A 23,415-nucleotide genomic window follows, 5' to 3' on the forward strand; every position below is an offset into this window, starting at 1 on the left:
AGTTTCTGGATGAGATTAACATTTGGATTAGTAGATTTAGTAAATCAGCTTGCCCTCCTTAATGTGTGTAGGTCCCATTAAACCAGTAAGGCTTTAATATAATGAACCAGTAAGGCTTTAATATAACAATTCAGAATATAACGAAAAGGCTGACCCTCACACGAGTAAGAGGAAACTCCTCCTGCTTCACTGCGTTTAAGCTGGTGCATAATTTTGGTTTGTTTGTTTGTTTCTCATGCATTCTGACTGGAACTAAAGTATCAGCTCTTCCTGGGTCTTGAGCCTGCCAGCATTCAGACTGAAACTAGATCATCAATTCTCCTGGTTCTCCAGCCTTCAGTCTTAGACTATAACTACAACATCATCTCTCCTGGGTCTCCAACTTGCCCGATACACATCTTGGGACTTGTTACCTCACATATCACATGAGCCAATTCCTTATAATAAGTCTTTTCATATATTGATTCTATTTCTGTGAGGAACTCTGGCTAATACACCATGATATACATATTCTCAAGATAAAAAAATAACTATTCTTCAATAAGAGAACTTGACAGCACCATTTGTCCCACATAGCTTTTTCTAAACTCATTTAGTTGTTGGAGTGCCCATCTATGTTAGTTATTTGGCTTTATCCAGAGGAAAATAAACTTCTGATATATTTTATGACAAGTTGGTAGTTTTGCAATGTGGAGTGAGGTGCCAGCTGACGTCATGTTCTTACCTTCCCACAGAAACCTGGAGATAAGGACGCTGTCTTCCTTAATGTTTCTGTATCAAAGAGACGGTTCCTAGGCCTTTGAGAAAAACAGTCGAGCGACTTAAAGCTGGCAATAGGTTTATTTAGCTATTGAAAAAATTTACATATACTTCAAACAGACAAAGAAAAAGCTTAAAACTACAAATTTTTACACTAAGTGCTCTAAGAACAGGGAGGGGTGAAAGTATCTTCCCTTATTTTCAAAAGAAAGATAAAGCCTTCATTTTTTATTTGTATTTGCCCTTACAATCTCCTTCCTGTGATACCACGGAATAATGATGTTACAATTTTCTAATTGCTTCTACCTTTTGGGGTGAAAGTTGCAGTAGTCTAAATATCCAGTAAGTCCATAGTAAAATAGAAAAGCAATTATCACAATTATGATAGAATAACAGAACTGCTATTTTTTAAAGTCAGCACATCATTTGCATTAGAGAGATAACTTGAATTTACCATACCAAAAAACCCAACAAATAATAATCTTAGCAATGCATGAAATATTTTAGTCAAATATTAGTCATGTTTGTATTGTTTAAATTTTAAATAATTAGCAATCTAAATCTTATTGTTAGTTTTACATAAATCCTTACCCAATCCAAGCCTAAACAGGATCTTAAATTCTGGAAGCCTGTGACCTTTAATAAAGGGTTTTACTTGCAAGGCCTAAAGAATGTCTCCTGAGTGTTAGTCTATCACATATCATTACATCAGCATGACAATTTAAGCCTCTTAGTAATTGGTCTTCTTAAGTAATTTTGCCCAGTTGTGAAATGCCAGACATCCTGGCAGGCATCCAGTATCAAAGTCTTATAATAATAAAACACCCATTGAAAGGTACCGATTGAACTTCTGATGTTTAATGCATATAGCTCTAATTGTTTTAAGTCTAGAGGACACTTCTGCCTTTTATCTTTATTGTACATTATGTTGTATGGCATTACATCTTAGTGTAGTGTAGCGTAGTGTAGTGTAGTGTTGTGTTGTGTAGTGTTTTTACATTGGACCTGGATGTATAATTACACCAATAAAACAGTTAAAACTTTTGTGAACAACAAGCATCCACCTTTGTTTATCTATCTATACTGGGACAGGAGAGAATTTGCGTCCCAAAGTTCTTTGAGCAATATAAGACCTGTCTTATACTCTATACATTGTAGGGACCACAAGAAAACCTCCCCTTAACCATCTAATGGTTCACTGAAAAATCAACTGACAAAAGGCAGATTAATAAAAGGAAAGACATATAAAGACAAGGTGGGGAGGAATCACAGAATGATTACCACAACCCCTCAAAGGGGATGCAGAAGTTTATACAATCTTGAGGTTACAGAAAGATGAGAGTTTGCATCATGACAAAACAGATTATGGGAAGGGGAGAAAGATGAGACCTGGCTGGAAAAGGTAGTCTTTTTATGTCAATGAAACCTCTCTGGTGGCAGCCCTGAGAGACAATAGATGATCAATGGTTTTTCAGACCTTTAAAAGTGTCAGACTTTCAGTTAATATTCCTAAATTCAGACAAAGGAAGACCTGGCTACGTCAATCAGATTTTCACTACAGATGCAAATCTACCCCACAAAATACAGGTTTTTAGCTATTCTTGTATTTCCAGCCAATCGGAATAACTATCTTAAACTATGTCAAGGCAATAACATATTTTGTGGTAAAATATTTTTGTTTCTTTCACTGTAATTAGCAGATTTCTACTTGTCTATTACTCGTATTTGTATTTTTTTTTCCTCCACAAGTCTTCCAATCAAACCAGTCACCAAAATATTTTTGTATCAAATTTAGGGCTTGAGTGCCTAATGCATATCAATTACTTTTACTTTGTTATTATCAAATGTAACAATGGGTATGGTTCCTACTTTTACTTTTTGGATAATCAGAATTTTTAAGTTGTTAAAATATGCCCCTGACCAACAGACAGAATGGACTCCCCAAGTGTATCAGCCCATTCTTGCATTGCTATAAAGAAATACCTGAGGCTCACAGTTCTGCAGGCTGCACAGAAAGCATAGCAGCTTCTTCTGGAGAGGCCTCAAGAAACTGATAATCATGGCAGAAGATGAAGAAGAAGCAGACATGCCTTACATGGGTGGAGCAGAAGAAAGAAAGAGATGGGGGAGTTGCCACACACTTTTAAACAACCAGATCTCATGTGAACTCACTCATTTTATAGTACTACTGGGGTGGTGGTGTAAATCATTCATGAAAACTCCACCCCAAGGCAGGGACAAGATGGCTGACTAGAAGTTGTGGTGCTCTGAGGATCCAATGGTAAAGATCCAAAACAGTGTGCAAATCCTGCACCAGCAACCGAGGGATCCAGGTTCTGTCATTAGGACTGACTAGGTGGCTAGTGTAACCCACAGAGAAGAAAGAAGAGCAGTGTGGTGCAGCCGCCCACCTGAGAGCCACAAAGGGCAGGGAAGCCCCAGCCTCCGGCCAAGGGAGGCGGTAAGTGAGTGTGCGACCCAGCCTGGGAACCTATGCTTTTTCCACAGAACTGTGCAACCCATGGATCAAAAGAAGCCACTCATGAGCCTATGCCACTGGTGCTTTGGGTTTCAACCATGGAGCTGTGCAGATTCTCACTCAGCTAGAATCGGCCTAAGCTGGCGGAGTTCCCAGAAGAAGGGATGGCCGTCACCACTGCTGCAGCTGCCTGCTGTCTAAGCCAGCTGAGCTCCTTGCGGGAGCGGGAGCAGCGAATAGTGCAACTGCAGGACCTCCTTGCAGGAATTCCAACTCCAGCCAGGGACTCAGGGACAGAACTCTGATCTTCCTGGGCCTGAGCCCCTATGGGGAGGGGTAGCTGTAGTCTCTGTGGACCAGCAGATGTAGTATTTCCTCCTGCTAGCTCTGAGGAATCCAGGAAGCCCAGACAAGTGTGTTCCCCTTAGTGCTGCACACTCCCTCCACCTAAGTATAGCCAAAGTGCTTCATTAAATGGGCCCTTCTTACCATGCCACCCATCTATGTGAGACCCTCCAACAGGGGTGGTCAGACATCCTATACAGAAGCCTTCTTATTGGCATCAGGTTGGTGTCCCTTGAGGTAAGACATCCCAGAGGAAGGAGCAGGCACCTATCTTTGCTGTTCTCCAGCCTCCTCAAGTGACATCTCCAGGTGCAGAAGGAAACCAGTTGAATAGGACCTGAAGAAAACCCCCAGAAAACTGCAGCAGCTCTACAGAAGAGAGACCTGACTATTCAAAGAAAAACAAACAAACAGAAAGCAACAACAACAACATCAACAAAATATCCCCACAAAAACCTCATCCAAGGGTCAGCAGCCTCAAACATCAAAACTAGACAAACCCATGGACATGAGACAGAATCAATGAAAAAACACTGAAAATCCAAAAGGCCAGAGTGCCTCTTATCCTCCAAATGATCGTAACACCTCTCCAACAAGGGCATAGAACTGAACAGAGGATAAAATGGATAAATTTACAGAAGTACGCTTCAGGAGGTGGGTAATAACAAACTTCGCTGAAGTAAAGGAGCGTGTTATAACCCAATGCAAAGAAGCTAAGAACCTTCATAAAAGGTTAGAGGACCTGCTAACTAGAATAACCAGTTTAGAGAGAAACATAAATGACCTCAGGGAGCTGAAAAACACAGCATAAAAACTTCACGAAGTGTAGACAAGTATCAATATCTGAATCAATCAAGCGGAAGAGAGAATATAAGAGATGGAAGACTATCTTGCTGAAATAAGGCCGGCACACAAGATTAGAGAAAAAAGAATGGAAAGGAATGAACAAAACCTCTGAGAAATACGGGACTATGTAAAAAGACCAAACCTATGACTGATTGGAGTACCTGAAAGAGACAGGCAGAATGGAAACAAGTTAGAAAACGCACTTCAGAATATTATCCAGGAGAACTTCCCAGACCTAGCAGGAGAGAATAACATTAAAATTCAGGAACTTTGGAGAACCCCACTAAGATACTCCATGAGAAGATCAAGCCCAAGACTTATAATCATCAGATTCTCCAAGGTCAAAATGGAGGAAAAAATATTAGAGGCAGCCAGAGAGAAAGACTGCATCACCTACAAAAGGAAGCCCATTGGACTAACAGTGGATCTTTCAGAAGAAACCCTATAAGCCAGAAGAGAGTGGAGACCAATGTTCAACATTCTTAAAGAAAAGACTTTTCAACCCAAAATTTCATATCCAGCCAAACTAAGTCATAAGCGAAGAAGAAATAAAATCCTTTCAAGACAAGTAAATGCTGAGAGAATTCACAACCAACAGACCTACCTTGCAAGAATTCCTGAAGAAAGCACTAAATATGGGAAGGAAAAACCACTACCAGCCACTGCAAAACACTCAAAAATATAAGGCACTATGAAGAAACAGCATCTAGTTTTACAACTAGTGTGTAAAATAACCAGCTAGCATCATGATGACAGGATCAAATTCCCACATAAAAATATTACCCTTAAATGTAAATGGGTTAAATACCCCAAATAAAAGACATACCATGGCAAATTGGATAGAGTCACGGCCCATCAGTGTGCTGTTTTCAAGAGACTTATCTCACGTGCAAAGACACACATAGGCTCAAAATAAAGGGATGGAGGAAATTTTACCAAGCAAATGGAAAGCAGAAAAAAGTAAGGTTTGCAATCCTAGTCTCTGACAAAAGAGACTTTAAACCAACAAAGATAAAAAAAAGACAAAGAAGAGTATGATGTAATGGTAAAGGGATCATTTTAACAAGAAGAGCTAACTATCTTAAATATATATGCACCCAATACTGGAGCACACAGATTCATAAAACAAGTTCTTAGAGACCTACGAAGAGACTCATATTCTCACAAAATCATAGTGGGAGACTTTAACACCCCACTGTCAATATTAGACAGATCAATGAGACAGAAAATTAACAAGGATATTCAGGACTTGAACTCAGCTCTGGATCACATGGACCTATAGATAGCTACAGAACTCTCCACCCCAAAACAACAAAATATACATTCTTCTCAGTGCCACATGACACTTATTCTAAAATCAACCACATAATTGGAAGGAAAACACTCCTCAGCAAATGCAAAGAACTGAAATCATAACAAACAGTCTCAGAGACCACAGCACAATCAAAGTAGAACTCAAGATTAAGAAATTCACTCAAAACCACATAATTACATGGAAATTGAACAAACTGCTCCTGAATTACTTCTGGGTACATAATAAAATTAAGGCAGAAATCAGGACATTCTTTGAAACCAATAAAAACAAAGAGACAATGTACCAAAATCTCTGGGATACAGCTAAAGCAGTGATAAGAGGAAAATTTATAGCATTAAATGTCCACATCCAAAAGCTAGAAAGATCTCAAATCAACCCCCTAATATCACAATTAAAAGAACTAGAGAAGCAAGAGCAAACATTTCCAAAAGCAGAAGACAAGAAATAACTAAGATCAGACCAGAACTGATGGAGATAGAGACATGAAAAAACCCTTCAAAAATCAATGAATTCAGGAGCTGTTTTCTTTTTAAGATTAACAAAATTGATAGACCACTAGCAAGATGAATAAAGAAGAAAAAGGAGATCAAGTAGACACACAATAAAAAATGTCAAAGGGGATATCACCACTGATCCCAAAGAAATACAAACTCCCATCAGATAATATTGTAAACACCTCTACCCAAATAAACTAGAAAATCTTGAAGAAATTGATAAATTCCTAGATACATACATCCTCCCAAGACTAAACCAGGAAGAAGCTGAATTCCTGAATAGATCAATAACAAATTCTAAAATTGAGGCAGGAATAAATAGCATACCAACCAAAAAAGCCCAGAACCAGATGTATTCATAGCTGAATTCTGCCAGAGGTACAAAAAGGAGATGGTACAATTTCTTCAGAAAATATTCCAAGCAATTGAAAAGGAGGGAGTCCTCCCAAACTCATTTTATGAGGCCAGCATCATCCTGATACCAAAAGCGGGCAGACACACACACATGCACACACACACACATACACACACACACACATACAAACTTTAGGCCAATATCCCTGATGAACATTGACAAAAAAATCCACAATAAAATACTGGCAAACCGAATCAAGCAGCACATCAAAAACCTTACCCACCATATTCAAGTCACCTTCAACCCTGGGATGTAAGGTTTGTTCAACATATGCAAATCAATAATGCAATCCATCCCATAAACAGAAACAATGACAAAAACCAGGTGATTATCTCAATAGATTCACAAAAGGGCTTTGATAAAATTCGACCTCACTTAATGTTAAAAACTCTCAATAAACTAAGTATTGATAGAACATATCTAAAAATAATAAGACTTATTTATAACAAACTCACAGACAATATCATACTGAGTGGGCAAAAGCTGGAAGCATTTGCTTTGATAACCGGCACAAGACAAGTATGACCTCTCTCATCACTCCTATTCAACATAGTGTTAGAAGTTCTGACCAGGGCAATTAGGCAAGATAAATAAATAAAGAGTATTCAAGTAGAAAGAGAGGAAGTCAAATTGTCTCTGTTTTCAGATGACATGATCCTATATTTAGAAAACTCCATCGTCTCAGACCAGAAACTTCTTAAGCTGATAAGCAACTTCAGCAAAGTCTCAGAATACACAATCAATGGGCAAAAATTACAAGCATTTCTGTGAACCAACAATAGACAAGCAGAGAGTCAAATCATGAATGAACTCCCATTCACAATTGCTAGAAAGAGAATAAAATTTCTAGGAATACAGCCAACAAGGAAAGTGAAGGACCTCTTCAAGAACTGCAAACCATTCTTCAAGGAAATCAGAGAGGAAACAAATGAATGGAAAACCATTTCATCCTCAGGGACAGGGAGAATCAATGTCATGAAAATGGCCAGAATGCCCAAAGTAATTTATAGAGTCAATGCTTTTTCCATCAAACTACAATTGACATTCTTCACAGAATTAGAAAAAAAAAATATGTTAAAACGTATATGGAACCAAAAAAGAACCCTCATAGCCAAGACACTCCTAAGCAAAAAGAACAAAGCAGGAGTTATCACATTACCTGACTTCAAACTATACTACAAGGCTGCAGTAACCAAAACAGCATGGTACTGGTATGAAAACAGATATATAGACCAAACGAATAGAATAGAGACCTCAGATATAAGACCACACATATACAACCATCTGATCTTCAACAAACCTGACAAAAACAAGCAATGCGGAAAGCATTCCCTATTTAATAGTTCTGGGAAAACTGGCTAGCCATATGCAGAAAACTAAAACCGGGTCCCTTTTTTACAGTTTATACAAAAATTAACTCAAGATGGATTAAGGAATTAAATGTAAAACCCCAAACCATAAAAACCCTAGAAGAAACCCCAGGACATAGGCATTGGCCAAGATTTTATAAAGAAATTCCCAAAAGCAATTACAACAAAAGCTAAAATTGACAAATGGGATCTCATTAAACGAAAGAGCTTCTGCATAGCCAAAGAAACTGTCATCAGAGTGAACTGGCAACCTACACAATGGGAGAAAATTTTTGCAATTTACCCATCTGACCAAGGTCTAATATCCAGAATTTACAAGGAACTTAAACAAATTTATAAAAAACAAATGACCCCATCAAAAAATAGGCAAAGGATGTGAACAGACACTTCTCAAAAGAAGACGTTTATGTGGTCAACAAACATGAAAAAAAGCTCATCATCACTGCTCATTAGAGAAAGGCAAATCAAAACCACAATGAGATACCATTTCATGCCACTCAGAATGGCAATTATTGAAAAGTCAAGAAACAGATGCTGGAGAGGCTGTGAGAAATATGAATGCTTTTACACTGTTGGTGGGAATGTAAATCAGTTCAATCATTGTGGAAAACGGTGTGGCAATTCCTCAAGGATTTACAACCAGAAATACCATTTGACCCAGTAATCTCATTCCTGGGTATATATCCCCCAAAATATAAATTATTCTATTATAAAGATACATGCACATGTATGTTTATTGCAGCACTCTTCACAATAGCAAAACATGGAGTCATCCCAAATGGTCATCAATGATAAACTGGATCAAGGAAATGTGGTATATATACACCATGGAATGCTATGCAGCCATAAAAATATATGCGATCATGTTCTTTGCAGGAACATGGATGAAGCTGGAAGCCATCATCTTCAGCAAACTAACACAGGAACAGAAAACAAAACACTGCATGTTCTCGTTCATAAGTGAGAGATGAGCAATGAGAACACACGGACACAGGCAAGGGAACAACACTCATCAGGGCCTGTCAGGAGTAGGAAGGGAAAAGAGCATCAGGACAAATAGCTAATGCATGTAGGGCTTAAAACTTAGGTTACAGGTTGATAAGTTCAGCAAACCACAATGTCACATGTATATGTGTGTAACAAACCTGCATATTCTACACATGTATCCTGGAAATTAAAGTAAAATAAATAAATAAATAAATAAATTATAATAACTTTACCCCCATGATCCAAGCACCTCCCTAGAACTTATAGTAAAATAAATAAATAAATAAATAAATAAATAAATAAATAAATAAATAAATAAATAAACTCTACCCCCATGATCCAAGCACCTCCTATCACTACCCACCTCCAACACTGGGGATTACAATTAGACAAGATTTGGGTGGGGACACAGATCCAAACTATATCACCAAGGCTACCTGGGGTTGTCAAAGGTCAATAGAATTAGACAGCCATTTTTGGTGAGGGAGTGGTCACATGCTCTGTGTTCTCAGAAAGAGGTTAAAACTGTCCCAAAGAAAATTTTATGAAATCAATTAAGGGTAAATAAAATAAAATTTAAGTGGACTTGCAGGTTAATCAGCAACAATACTTAAGCTGACTTGCCCTTTGGCCCACTTCCTTGAGGATGATCAAAGATTAGCTCCTGATATGCTTTGGCTGTGTCCCCACTCAAATCTCACTTTGAATGGTAAATCTCATAATTCCTACATATCCTGGGAGGGACACAGTAGGAGGTAATTGAATCATGGGGGGTTGGGGCATGTCTTTCTTGTGCTGTTCTTGCAATAGTGAATAAGCCTCAGAGATTTTATGGTTTTAAAAAGAGGAGGTAACCTGCACAAACTCTCTCTTTTCCTGCCAACATCCACATAAAATGTGACTTGTTCCTTCTTGCTTTCTTCCATGATTGTAAGGCCTCCCCAGCCATGTGAAACTGTAAGTCCATTAAACCTCTATTGTGTAAGTTGCCCAGTCTTGGTTATGTCTTTATCAACAGCATGAAAACTAAGTAATACAGTACATTTTTACCAGTGGAGTAGGGTGCTACTGTAAAGATACTCCAAAATGTGGAAATGACTTTGTAACTGGGTAACAGGCAAAGCTTGGAACAGTTTGGAGGGCTCAAAAGAACATATGGAAATGTGAAACAATTTGGAACTTTCTAGAGAATGTTGAATGGCTTTAACCAAAATTCTGATAGCTGTATGACAATAAAGTCCAGGCAGAAGTGGTCCCAGATGGATATAAGAACCTTGTTGGGAACTGGAGCAAAGATGACTCTTATTATGTTTCAGTAAAGAGACTGGTGGCATTTTGGCCCTGCCCTAAAGATTTGTGGAACTTCTAACTAGAGAGAGACGATTTAGGGTATCTGGGGAAATAGATTTCTAAGCAGGAAAGCATTTAAGAAGTGACTTGGGTGCTGCTAAAAGCATTCAGTTTTAAAAAGGGAAACAGAAAATAAATGTTTGGAAAATTTGCAGCCTGACGATGTGATAGAAAATAAAATCCCATTTTTTGAGGAGAAACTGAAGCCAGCTGCAAACATTTGTAAGTAACCAGGAGCCGAATGTTTATCTCCCGGACAATGGGGAAAATGTCTCCAGGGCATGTCAGAGTTTTTAATGGCAGCACCTCCCATCACAGGTCCGCAGGTCTAGGAGTAAAAAGTGGTTTAGTGAGCTGGGCCTCGGTTGGGCAGCCTAGGAATTTGGAGCCCTGCATCCCAGCCACTCCAGCCATAGCTAAAAGGGGCTATCATAGAGCTTGGGTGGTGACTTTCCAGGGTGCAAGCCCCAAACCTTGGCAGCTTCCACGTGGTGGTGAACCTGTGAGTGCACAGAAGTCAAGAACTGAAGTTTGGAAACATCTGCCTAGATTTCAGAGGATGTATGAAAATGCCTGGATGCCCAGGCAGAACTTTGCTGCAGGGATGGGGCCCTCATGGATAACCTCTGCTAGTGCAATGCAGAAAAGAAATGTGGGGCTGGGGCCCCGCCAGAGTCCATACTGGGGCACTGCCTAGTGGAGCTGTGAGAAGAGGGTCACCAACCTTCAGACCCCAGAATAGTAGATCCACTGACAGCTTGCACCATTCACCTGGAAAAGTCACAGACATTCAACACCAGCCTATGAAAACAGCCAGGTGGCAGGCTGTACCCTGCAGAGCCACAGAGGTGGAGCTACCCAAGGCCATGGTAACCCATCTCTTGCATCAGAGTAACCTGTATGTGAGACATGGGGTCAAAGGAGATCATTTTGAAGATTTAAGATTTGACTGCCCTGCTAGATTTCAGACTTGCATGGAGCCTGTAGCCACTTTGTTTTGGCCAATTTCTCCATCATAAGCAGAAGAGACTTGCTTGTCTCAGATAAGACGTTGGACTGTGGACTTTTGAGTTAATCCTGAAATGAGTTAAGACTTTGGGCTACTGTTGGGAAGGAATAATTGGTTTTGAGATGTGAGAACATGAGATTTGGGAGGGGCCAGGGGTGGAATAATATAGTTAGGTTGTGTCTCCACCCAAATCTAAGCCTGAATTATAACCCCCACAATTCCCATGTGTTGTGGGAGGAACCCAGTGGGAGGTAATTGAAACATGGGTATGGGTCTTTCTTATGCTTTTCTCACAATAGTGAATAAGTCTCATGAGATCTGATGGTTTTATTCAGTAAATGTAGTATTGTGTACTCTTAAGTCTCATGTTTTTACTTAGTGAATGTACTATTGTACTATTGTGTACTCTAAGTCTTATGTTTTTATTCAGAAAATGTACTATTGTGTACTCTAAGTCTTATGTTTTTATTTAGTAAATGTAAGATCTGATGGTTTTAAAAAGAAGAGTCACCCCCTGCACAAACTCTCTCTTTGCCTCCTGCCATCCATGTAAGATGTGGCTTGCTCCTCCTTGCCTTCCACCATAATTGTGAGGCCTTCCCAGCCATGTGAAACTGTAAGTCCATTAAACCTCTTTTTTTTTTTTTAATTGCCCAGTTTCAGGTATGTCTTTGTCAGCGGCATGAAAATGGACTAATACAGTACCCCAGGAAAACATAGCCCTGTCACAGGACTCTTTGTTCCTTTTCTTTTCTGTAGATGAAATCTAAGGCATTGTGAGATGATAAGCATTCTAGTTGAGTTCCTCCTTTAGGTTCTGCATATGAGAAAACTACTGATGCCAGCTGTTCTGAAGGGCCCAGTAGGAAGCTGACCCATGGAAGAATGTGTTTTCTACACCCTGCAAATTTCACCCCTTTTACCCCAGCCAATCAGCAATCTCAATTTTCCAGCCCCTCACGCTCCACAATTTCCTTAAAGGCTTTTGCCTAGAACCCCTTGAGAAAATGGACTTGATGCTTGAGAATTCCTCCCATTTCCTTGTTCAGAGGCCTTGGCAATTTTTAAACCTGTTATTTGCTGCAAGCCCTGCTGTCTCAGTGTATTGGTATATTGCTATGCAGTGGGCATATGAACCTGGCAGTCCTGCAACAATGTTATGAGTATATCCAAGGACATCCCTTCCTATAATGGAGCCAAACCAGTTCTTATTGTGGATGCAATACGAAGACTGCAACTAAAAATTTCCCAGATGACTACTAACAGACCACCTGGTACCAACCCACAGACTTTCTGGAAACAGCCAATTAAGAGAGACTGGTGATGTTAGGCTTAAAGGTGGTCCAATTAAAACCCTGCCCCTCACTTCCCTGACTCCTCTCTCTTGCTCTGCTGCTTTTGCCTTTATAATCTCTAACTCTCCAATCCCTCTCAGAGCACATTTTCATTTTACATTGGAGGCTGAGGCTCTCCAATCTGAAAATTGCTTTATCATAGAAAATAGTTGTACCTTTTTATGCTGCAGATCTCGTGGCATTTTTTTAAAAAACTCTACACTCTATTAAACTGGGATTGTAATTTATAGCTGATCAGAAAAGAGAGTGTGGGAACTATTACTGGAGTTACAGAAAGAAAATAGTAATGTAACAAATGATATATTTGTTTTACAATAAAATGTGATTTTTAATAAAGCAATTGAAATAAAACTACGGTGAATAAGACACCAAGGCAATCGATGACATATTAGTTATTTTGCTAGAATATTTCCTTTTGCTTTTACCACTACCAGTTAATCTAAAAAATATATAAGTTTTAAGTCATTTGTAGGAATTATAGACCAGTTTTCCTGAGGTGGTAAGCATCATATGATGAACACAAATCCAGTATTGCTTTGTTTTGTTGGTTTTCACTTTGCTAGCCATGTGAATGATTGGCAGCACTTGAAACTGTCTCGCCCAGTGTAGTGATGGCCTCTCTTTTCTGAAGAACAGTTTTTCTTTAGACAAAACTCTAGTCAAAAGAGTGGCAGACTTCTAGCAGGTCTTTCTGGATTCTTTTGACTTTTTGCCTTAGGGTTTCTATAGAAGAAAGACGTTTGTTTAAGAATTAAATGTGATTATGGTACTATCCAGTTAAATGAGACACAAAACATTATTTCAGATGCAAATTTATAGGCCTGACAAACATAAATTGAAAGGAAGAGGTCCTGTGCTTGTTTGCAGGTCACTGTAACATTTCACAAAGCCAATTGTAAAGCTCTAGCCATCTTAACATACTAGGTTGCAAAATTCCAGTGTTGGGGCTCAAAAACAATACACTAAAACAAAAGCATCAAAAGCAAAAGTTTTCATTGGACCTACTCCTGCCCTCCAGTCTCTTAGCCCTATTTCTTCCAAGGTTAGCCATAGGAACTAGAATCCCTCTTGCCAAGACAGGTCATAGAACCCTTTTTCTCTAAAGTCAACCATAAAGCCTAAACTTATTACTGAAATTTTCATTCTGCCTTTCTGTGTAAAAACTGGCCATAAAAATATTATTTGACCTACCTTGCTTGACTGTAGGTCATAAGATCCTCATTCCAGAGAAGGCCGTGCCCCACACACAGAAGGAAGACATGCATGCTCAGAGGAGTAAAGAAAAATCTAGATAGACAGGTCTCGCTGGGTTTCTCCACTCAGTCTATTAATATTGGATTAGACACTTTCATCCAATCATATTTCTCCATGGCTATCCATACTTTATTGAACATAGGCATACAAATGGACAAATTCCCCTGTATCTTTGGGTCTACAATCTGTAGGCTCCCATGTATACATGTTAAATAAAATTGTATGCTTTTTCTCCTATTAATCTGTCTTTTCCAAGTTGAATTTTCAGTGAAATTTCAGAGGGCCAAGAGTTCTCCTTGGCCTCTACATGGGCATAATCATAGTCTGGTAATTTTAAAATCACTTTTTTATTCAGATAACTTTGTTGATGACACAGCATCACTAACCAAATAAACTATGATACAATAAAAATTTTGTTAGGTAACTGCCATAGTCCAGTCAAATTTCTATTAGCATCCTATATAATCCATTTCTCTATTTTCTTTTGTGAAATACATATTTGAAAATGAATAAATTTTTTTGTTGTATTAAAAGTTAAGTTTCTAAATTTGGCGTCTGTCATGTTTTAACAGCTTTTGCAGTTCTATCAGGAAAATTACCCCCTTTAGAAACTTCATCCTTCTGTCCTATATGAGCACTACAATGCATTGCTGTATCTGAGTAGGCAGTTGTAGAGCCTTTGACAAAACAGCTATCAATTTTTCATCAGATATTTTAGTTCTCATGAAAAAATTCTGCACTTAAAAATTTGCTCTATTGCATGACAGATGCCAAGTATACATATGGAGAGAGAGAGAGAGAGAGCGCCTAAATCTCTGACCACAAAGAAATCAGTATCTACCATCTGCTTCTTGATGTTTCTCTTTTACTACATGTAAATAATTTTGAAATTTTTACACTCTAAACTAAATATCAGTTCCACTTATTGCTATTATTTTATAGTTGCTTATTATAGTTACATAACAATTCTCAAATATTACAAAATGCCTTAGTTATATATTCACCAAGTTTATTTGTTGGAAAAGAGAAAATTTAAGCATTTAACACTAATAACTCAAAATGTAAAAATTGAGTGCCTGTTAAATGCAGGTTACCATAACAGACAAAGGGCACATGGGAAAGTGACACAATACTAAAAAACAAAACAAAACACAACACTGGAGATTGCAATTAAACTGTTCATTAATTTCCTGATTGATTCTCACAGATAAATAATTTTTCAAACTGTGACTTCTCATCTTCAGAACAAAGGTAGTGGTATGTGTTTATATTGTCTGAGTTGTAATAAGATAGTAAAGCAGATAGAAGAGAAAGCCTGGGGCATGGAAATTAAACCTGTAAACCATAGTGCATGTAACTGACAGATATGTCAAGCGATGTTATTACTAGAAGTCTTCTCCTTATAAAAGCAATACATTTCTCTTTATTGTAAATAACTCAGTCTCAGATATTGTTACAGTAGCATAAAACAGAATGAAACAGAATTTTACAACACATTTGTAATACATAAGTGTATTAAATAGTAACAATTCTCCCATGCCATTTACCATTTTCTCTTTTATTATTAATATTTTTATCCCTTCTTATTAATCTCATTTTCCTTTTAGGCAAGAAATATGACAGAAATCTCAGTATTCTTTAAACTTAACACAGAGTTTTCTGAATCTGTAGGATTTATTCCAATCAGGTCAAACATATTTTTAGGGGATCTGAATCAATCTCTAATTTGGATTTCATTTCTCATTAAATATTTTGTCATTTTCTTTATTAATCCTTATCTAATTACTATGCCTGAGAGTTTCTATAGCATGTTTCCACCAAAGATAATAAAATAATATTCTATATGGATACCATAAAAAGACACGTAGTTTTTAGCTGTTTAATTTTCAGCATAATTTAAAATATAGCCATGCAAGTATTAAACATAGATCATCAAAGAACATCTTTACATATGTAATTACATTATTCATATATTTTGATTGTGGACAATTGTAACAAATCTTTCAACATGCATAATTAAATCATACAGTAGCTTATTACAGAAATATTAAAAGAGACTATACATTATGTCATTAAATATGTTAAATTCAGAAAATCTCACATACTGGGAAAATTTACCATGAGCTGAAATAATGTATGCCAGGTCTCAATTATTATTAATTTTTAATGTAAGCCATAGAAGCATTTTATGGTGACTAACATTTGGTTAAGATTTTCTGCTTTAGTGAATCAACTTGATACACATTTAAGATAAGAGTCTGCCAGAAACAAATAAATGTATTTATCATGACAGCCCATATGTGCATTGCACTTAAAGGAGTAATGGAAAGAAAAAAGAAAAAAAATACCACTGGTCATTTGTTTCATAATCTTAGATTCATAAAATAAATTCTTGAAACTCTAAACATTAGCATCTTTCTTGAAAATAAGACATAAATTAAGACATTTTAGTTACTGAGATGATACCTAAAGAAATTTTGTATATTGTATTATTAACATAAAAATATAAATCATATAAGTCCCTTACCATTTCCTCGGCCTATTTATGACAATTCCCTAAATAGCAATAATAGAAATCAGACATTAGATATATAACTACTGAGTCATTTTTATCCTGGAACACAATTCCTGACTTACTCTTTACTTAACAAGACATAATAAAATATACTCTCAGGGTAATAAAATTATGTTAGTTCCTAGTGATATATACATGTGTTTAGAGAAACTTTTCTTTAATGAGTGTTTATATATGAAGTCCTATTAACAGTTTAAAAAAGTAAAAATATGACTTTCATATAAATACAAAATCAATGTGTCAAAGATTTTATTTAACTCATTAATTAAACAGGATGCCAATGATATATTAAAAATGGTTTAAATGAGAATTTGACATAGAGAGATGTATGTTTTCTAAAGTTTCATTCACATTGCTGTAGACAGAAATTATTTGTAGTGCAATAATCAACAAACATTTGCATAGGTTTTATTTTCTATTGCTTTATTTTTCCCTCTATAGAACTATAAAACAGTCTAGCTTATACAAAGATATTAATTGTACACCTGTATACAAAATCAGATTATTGCAGAGAATCTACTAGACAACATTCAGCACTCTACATGCAATATGTTGAATTAAAGAAGTAGCCTGAGTTTAGCAAGTCAGAAACTTTCATAATGGGAAGTAAACTTGTCTGTCTCTTGTCCTAGAGGAAACACTATCTTTATTATACTGAAAAGCATAAGAAATCTGTATCTCCCTAGCAGAACCTAATTCAAAACCTGATCATAAAACACTATGGTAATGCAATCTTATGGTCTTGTTTTTTTTTAGGACAGAGTCCCCAGCCCACAGGCCATGGACCACTACTCACAGGCCACACTATATGGCCTGTTAGAAACTGGGCCACACAGCAGGAGGAGAGCAGCAGGGAAGCCAGTGATCAAAGCCTCATCTATATTTAGAGCCGCTCCCCATCACTTGCATTACCACCTGAGCTCACCTCCTGTCAGATCAGCAGTGGCATTAGATTTTCATAGGAGCATGAACCCTGTTGTGAACTGCAGGTATCTAGGTTGTGCATACCTTATGAGAATCTAATGCCTGATGACCTGTCACTGTCTCCCATCACCCCCAGATGGGACCATCTAGTTGCAGAAAAACAAGTTCAGGCTTCCACTGATTCTACATTATAATGACCATATTATTCCTTCATTATATATTACAATATAATAATAATAGAAATAAAGTGTGTGATACATGTAATGTGCTTAAATCATCCTGACACCATCCCCCCTCCATCCAAGGAAAAATTGTCTTCCACAAAACCAATCCGTGGTGCCAAAAATATTGGGGACCACTGTTTCAGGGTACAGGGAGGGGCAGAATGGAGGAAGAAGGAAGAGGGGGTTGACAGAGAGTAATCTGCATATATATGTTTTTCAGTTTATTATTTTTCTTTACAGTGACTGAAAACGTATGTGTTTAATTTATTTTCTCCATAAGCTCTGGATCCCCAAGCAAAATTCATCAGCAGGTGATAACATGAGATGGAAATAATGCCAAGGCTGTCACTCTACTAGATTATGCTCTTGTCGATAATTTTAGAAAAATGCAGGTAACAGAGTTCATTCAAGAGATCTTCAAGTGTTAAACTCTCCATATTTACCCTGACAATGCTCTTTTAAAGAACTGTCTCCCTAAGTATTGAATACCTAATCCTCAAGGGTTGGCACATTGAGAGGCTGTCTGAGATCACTATTAAGTATGCATGCTTAACCCATTTTCTAGTAAGATCAATTTTAGCTATATTTTCATATAAACTATTCTCTCCGAAAGCTGGGCTGGCCTTGCTGCCTTCATGACGAAAAGTGTAAAACAGCAAACCATGGTATAAATTATTTCTAGTAATAAAAAGTGGCAGATATAAAAATCTCTCTTACTGCTTTTATTATCCTGCTTCTAGAGTACTCTCTTCTTCTATTTTTCCCAGCACAGTGGTTCCCTGCAACCCTTTCTTGCTCCAGGAAGACTTGGCATATACTCCAGGGTTAGATGGCAATCTTTTCCCTTTTACAGAGCTCATACAAAATAATGAGTTGGAAATGAAATGGCAAAAAAAGCTTGGACCGTTGTGCCTTCTTTCCCAGGCCTCTTCTATTGTACTTGAATTCTGGAACCCAGGGCACCTTTTGTTACATTTTCCACAAAATAAATGATCAGTATCCCATCTGGCAGAGGCAAAGGGCAATCAATGGCTTTTAACAACCCACCTGTTTTTAGCTACATGCATCATTCCAAATTTATCTAAATTCTGAGACTCTCAAGGGCTATATGAAGTAATTATTTCTATTCTCATTACTATCCTGTTCTGCATGAAAATCAACTCCCCCTTTTCAATTTTCTGCATCTAAAATATCTCTGAAACCTTCTTCTGGTGAAATTTCTCCCACCATTGACTTTGTTTTTATTATTACTTAATTTCAGTTGGGTTAGAAAATAAGAAAATAACATAGACAATACATCATGCTTAAATAGAAGTGCTCCCATCCAAGTCCTAATTCTTTGTCACCAGATCAGAGGTCTTGAGATTCTAATGCACACCAGATGCAATGCACATCTTCTACAAATTAAACAACCCATTACAAAGTTTGTTCTGTTAATATAATTACAAAGCCCATTTAAATTCTATAATATTTTCCTTTTAACGTAAAATAATCACACTAATTCTTCTACTAACAGGTGCAAGTATCCCACTGGGCGCGGTGGCTCATGCCTGTAATCCCAGCACTTTGGGAGGCCGAGGCAGGCGGACCACGATGTCAGGAGATCGAGACCATCCTGGCTAACACGGTGAAACCCCGTCTCTACTAAAAATACAAAAAATTAGGCTGGCTTGGTGGCTGTCGCCTGTAGTCCCAGCTACTCGGGAGGCTGAGGCAGAAGAATGGCGTGAACCCGGGAGGCGGAGCTTGCAGTGAGCCGAGATAGTGCCACTGCACTCCAGCCTAGGCGACAGAGCGAGACTCTGTCTCAAAAAAAAAAAAAGAAAAGAAAACCATAGTCTCAGAAATTTGCTTCTTATATTTACTGTGCAAAGCAAGGCAAATTAGGAGAGTGTTTTTGATTTAAATATTTTGGATACTAATTATATAATGTATTCTTAATAATAATATTGCCTGAATATATACACACGCACAATTTCATTTATACATACACAAACACAAAAATTTTTACTTTCATATTACATGGAGCAAATATTTTCTGTTAGATTTTTTTCCTTATGAATCTGTTGTCATGAAAAGAATAGAGCAAAAGAGGCTTTTAGAAAATAAGAATGCTCTTCAATGTCAAACCAAAGGTCAAGAGAATTTTTCATGAGAACATTAGATAAGATTTTCAAATTCTTTACTTGGTAATTTAGAGTTTCTTTGAAAAGATTTGACTTTTGAAGTACAGTTTTAATCATAGTTTTAGAAATAAGAGTATTATATCATAAAAGCCCTTCAGTTCAGATAATAGGAAGTTCATCCATTTCATTCTTTTTAAAAATGTCATTGCGAATTTAATATATTTTACACGCTATCAGTATCAAAATAGCATCTCAATATAACTTCCCAGTTCAGAGATTCTTTCAATAATTCTGTAGTACATTACTTCAGAAGTATCTTGTCTTTAAGAAATGTTTTTTAGTTAGTTCTCTTTTCCAAAGGATCCACCACACCCATGAATATTGGTCAATGATATGTTAGCGGTCACAAAAAATCAATGTGACACTTTATTGGCCTAATTAATAAGGTATACTATGGTATTTGTAAGGAGTAAAATTATATAAAATTTGGTTATCGCCATGTAGTAAAATGAGCAAATTATAAGTATATATAGGTAACTTTAACATTTAATCATTTACCTTCCTATACAGTGTTTCCAACATGGCATAATGTTAAATTGTTAGAAAAGTACTAAAAGTCTTTCAACACATCTTGAACAAAATAATTCCTTAGAAGTTAGTAAGACAGTGATAGACTATTTAGCTTCTTTAAATGGTAAGATTACCATAGAATTTACTGTCATTTTAGCTTACTCATTCAATTAGGGGCAACTTCTTTAAAGCAGCAATCAGGAAATTGCTATATATGACTATAGATCCACTAAGGCATATCCAGGAAATAAATACATTAATTTTAAATTAAAAGTTAAATCACTATTTTTATAATACATGGTAATAATATGTCTAGATATTATAACAAAATATTTTCTTTAATTTTGACTAAAAATTTTTAAGCCTTCTAGGCATTACTTCTAAAACATTTATGAAACATTAAGTCTTTATTGTTGGATTCTGGGGAATCCTTGAAGGGACCACAGAAAAACAAATAAGCAAGCGTTGTTCAATATTTACTACTAAGGTCCAGTCAGTAACACAGAAACATCAGATGTTTAAAAAGCGAGTATGCGGTATAAATAACAGGTTACAAGGAAGATGGAAAAAGCAAAAAGAAAGGAAATAAGAGCGACCAAGAAATTACTGCAAGAAGCAATTATTACCCCTTGGGTTGATGGAATAGATTCAGAGGCCACACCCCCTCGCTGGCCCTGCTGCCTCCTGGCACAGGCTTCTCTGAGCCACCAACCTGCAGCTGCCCCGGCCACCTGCACCCCTGGGCAGCACCATAACAGATCAGGCCTTTGTGACATTGACCACAAACTATGCCTACACCAAAGGGGTGCCCCGGTCCGGGGCTCACCTCTAAAACAGCACAGGACCACCAGAAGGCTGGTCGTGTTCGCCACTCCGCAAGTCTCAAACTCCATGAGAAAAGTTTTAGAGACAGTCTTTGATGAAGTCATCATGGTAAATGTCTTGGGCAGCAGCGATTCTGCTCATCTAACTGTAATGAAGAGGCCAGAGTTGGATGCCACGCTGGCAAAGCTCCACGCCTAGCCACTTACACAGTATTCAAAATGTGTATTCATAGAAGCAGATACTCTGATCCTAGCAAATATTGATGATCTTTTTGAGCGAGAAGAATTGTCAGCAGCACCAGACTAAGGGTGGCCTAACTACTTCAATTTCGGAATCTTTGTTTATCAGCCTTCAGTTGAAACATGTAATCAGCTGTTGCATCTTACTTCTGAGCAAGGTAGTTTTGACAGTGGAGACCAAGGCTTACTGAATACATTTTTTAAGCATCTGGGCAACAACAGATATCAGAAAACACCTGCTGTTCATTTATAACCTAAGCAACATCACTATATACTCCTACCTCCCAGCATTTAAAATGTTTGGTGCAAATGCCAAAGTTGTGCATTTCCTGGAATGAGCCAAATCATGGAATTATAGTTATGATCCCAAAACAAAAAATGTCAAAAGCGAGTCCCATGATCCCAACGTGACTCATCCAGAGTTTCTCATCCTGTGGTGGAGCATCTTTACCACCAATGTTTTAACTCTGCTTCAACAATTTGACCTTGTCAAAGACACCTGCTCATATGTAAATGTGGAAGATATCTCAGGAGGCATATCACATCTGTCCCTTGGGGAGATTCCAGCTATGGCACAGCCTTTTGTATCCTTGGAAGAACAGATGAAGTGGTGGGAATAGGGCCAGGCTGATTATATGGGACCAGATTCCTTTGACATCAAGAGGACACGTGACACTTACCTCCAGTAGAAACACTGCCATTTCCTGTGGGCACGTGTTCCTAATACTTAGTACCCAGAGCTGGGTTGAGAAAAGTCTGTTATGGCTTCAAGAGGCTTTCACTAAAACTTATCAGATGAGAGGTTTTCACAGGACAACAGATGAGAACTGGGCAAAAGTTGTGAAGAGGCAATTCTGTTATATGGACAATGTTCTGCTTTTTAATCCTCTTTAGCGCATTTTAGAAATTCTCACTTTTGCTGATTGTCAGCATACACAGTAAGGGAAACTCAATATTAAGCAGTTAATGTGGCTATATCAGTTTCTAAAATCTGCAGACCCTGGTTCCAAATCAGTCACTCCCTTCAGAAGAGGACATGGCATCTGTCCCTTGCTTGCTTGCTGGTTGTACGTACCTTTCACTAAACCTGCATTTTGAAATTGCCCTGTGCTACCAGAGTGAGTTGATTGTAATTCTGCTTTCAGGTAAAGAGAGCCTGTATTAGCACTGCTGAGTGATCCATAAATGTATCAACAAATAGCATTAACCCAATTTATTTCCTGATCTTAGTGTCTGAAGATGTTCAACAGTTTTCTATATGCAATAAGGCAGCATGCTAAAATGCTGCAGTGGCACCCTGTATGAAAAACAAAGGCTTATTGCCATAAAAAAAGATTCAGAAACGGGTATTGAAAAGATCTGGAACATCTTAAGAAGAAAAACATGCAGAAAGAATTTAGGTTTTGAGAAGGAGGTGTGGCCCATCCACCGTGTGCACCTCAGAAAGTGTATATGAAGGCTGGTTTTAGGAGTAATGGAAGTAGCTGGAGGTGGGAACCACTGCTAGTGTGAAGTTCTGATGCTGAAGAGATGCTGACAGGATCTCTTCAATTTTGTACTTTGGCAAGTAATTTAATGCGTTTTTAAATTTAAACCAACATGTCAACAGAACTTAGCAGAGGGAACAAATCTCCCTAAAATATTCAAATTAATATATGAACCCAAATACGTACTAAAAGATGTTGCCCCAATATCCTGTCATTTGAATTTATTGTTTGATCTAAACTTTTAAATAAATGATATTCTTGAAAATATTTTGTTTATAGTGTGAAATAAATAGCTATTTCCAATTTTGAGGATGAAATATGTGGTTGAATGATTTAAGATAAATATATTTGTATCTGTAAAATAATATTAATATCTTGTGATTTTCATAAAATGAGATTTATTCTTGTCAGTTGTAGTTTATCTGCCCCAAACTTACCAAGTCATCTGAAGGCCTTAAAAATATTTG

The 23,415-nt window shown here is 37.4% G+C and overlaps 1 pseudogene; it reads left to right on the top strand.

Annotated features, from left to right (window-relative positions):
* The first annotated feature begins 21,273 nt into the window (after positions 1 to 21,273).
* On the top strand, positions 21,274 to 22,150 carry LOC129011705 (glycogenin-1-like; annotated as a pseudogene).
* Positions 22,151 to 23,415: the final 1,265 nt, after the last annotated feature.

This window comes from Pongo pygmaeus, chromosome 14, assembly GCF_028885625.2.
Source record: "Pongo pygmaeus isolate AG05252 chromosome 14, NHGRI_mPonPyg2-v2.0_pri, whole genome shotgun sequence".
NCBI classification, from domain to species: domain Eukaryota; kingdom Metazoa; phylum Chordata; class Mammalia; order Primates; family Hominidae; genus Pongo; species Pongo pygmaeus.